Source organism: Poecilia reticulata, linkage group LG8, assembly GCF_000633615.1.
Source record: "Poecilia reticulata strain Guanapo linkage group LG8, Guppy_female_1.0+MT, whole genome shotgun sequence".
In the NCBI taxonomy this organism is placed as follows: Eukaryota; Metazoa; Chordata; class Actinopteri; order Cyprinodontiformes; family Poeciliidae; genus Poecilia; species Poecilia reticulata.
The window spans coordinates 5718659-5720615 of NC_024338.1; positions in this window are offsets into that span (position 1 = coordinate 5718659).

Genomic DNA, 1957 nt, shown 5'->3' on the forward strand with positions numbered 1-1957 from the left:
GGTAAAAGCCCGGCCACCAGGCGCTCGCCATCGTGCCCCACCTCCAAGCCTGGCTCCAGAGTGGGGCCCCGGTGACCCGCGTCCGGGCGAGGGAAAACGCAGTCCAAAGTTCGTATTCATCATAGGAGTCTTTTTTATGTTTTTGTTTTTTTTTTTTTACAAAAGTGGCTTTTTTAAAAAAAAAGAAAACACATTTTACGTCCCAAAAGATGTGTTGGGTAAAACAATAATAATAATAATAGTAAAATTCACTTTTGATCATCATGTTAAGATGTGATACAGTTAATGAAATAGACTAGAATTATACACTGTACAACATTTGAGCCGCATGAAGTTGTGTCTACTGTCTTCTACTCTTCAAGTCAAATACATTTAGTGAGTTTTAGTTTTTGAACCTAAATGTGTGAGTTTGTGAAAGATAAACTTACAGTAGTAAGTTGTGTTAACTCTTCATTAATTTTGTCAAACCTCCAAGAGTTGAATAAACTAGTTTTTAGGGCAGCACTTAAAAAAAACTGAAGAAGAAAAAGACAGGAGTGGATAGTATTTCCCAGTGTGCTTTGCGGCGTGTTTACATATCCTGTGTTGGACCGTGAGTGAGATGGAAATGTTTTAGAGAAAAATCTCCCTCGTCCCTTTGAACGAAGAAGCCGGTGCAATGTTAGACCATGTTAGATGCCTACATGGTGAAAAACAAATGACCACTGAAGGTAGTGTTATGATCTATTGCCAGAAATCCATGAATTGGCCCACATTCGTAAAAATACAGCGTCTCCAATTTCTAACAGCAGTGAGACGCCATAAGAAGCTTTCTGACTATCAGAAGGATGAGACGTCCATGATGTAAAGATTTGCTCTCCATCCTTGACCAACACAGCAGCTGTAGGACTCGTAGAACTTCCACCTCCATATATGTGGAACTCAAAGTGATAGACTCCTCTTACTGGTGCAGTGAACAGCCCTGTGAAGAATCATTAGCAGAATTAGAAAAATTTTTCTAACTTTACTTTCAGAACAAATTTACCACATTTTAAAAATTTAAGAAGTAAATTGCAGCACCTGTATTTGGGTTGTATTCATTTACAATATTAGTAACAACTTTTCTGAAGATCAGATTTATTGGGGTGTAGAACGGTCCAGTGTGTCCATCACCCGATGCCAGCAAAGAGGCAGAGAAAGCCAGTTGATTGGCTGAGAGACAGACATGGGGCATCAAAGACTGTGATACAGGACAGAAAAGTATTAAACATTGTAACATTTTCCACAGTTTAAATGTTTCTACTGACTAATAAATAAAAGTAATTCACATGTACCAAAGTGTGCCGTTCTTCACAGTCACTTTGTTTCATTTCTCAGAACAGAAATGAAAGTATCAATACTAGTTCAATCCTCAAAGTAATGTGTCATTTCTGCACAAAAAAAAACTCACAAAGTTGCTCATGTTTTTATACATGCAACAAACTATGTACACTTCTCTACTTTTCCCCTGCATTTTCATTTGCTTTTGTCTTGTTGCAAAAGACAAAAGCAAATGTGTTAAACAAGTTTCTGTTGAATTATCTTCTCCCCCACATTTGAGCATAATTTCATCTTTGTCTTAACGATTTATGTTTTCGCATCCACCTGAATAATGTGCAGTTGCGCCACTGGTCCCATGTCTGTCTCTCAGTCAAACAACTGGCTTTCTCTGCCTCCTGGCTGGTATCAGGTTATGGACACACTGGACCGTTCAACACCCCAATAAATCTGATCTTCAAACGTGTTGCTACTAATATTGGAAATGCCTACAACCCAGAAACAGGTGCTGCAATTTACTACTCATGTTTTTCTTTTATATGTTTACAGTCATAACTAAAATGTGGTAAATTTGTTCTGAAAGTAAAGTTAGAAAAATGTTTGTAATTCTGCTAATGATTCTTCACAGGGCTGTTCACTGCACCAGTAAGAGGAGTCTATC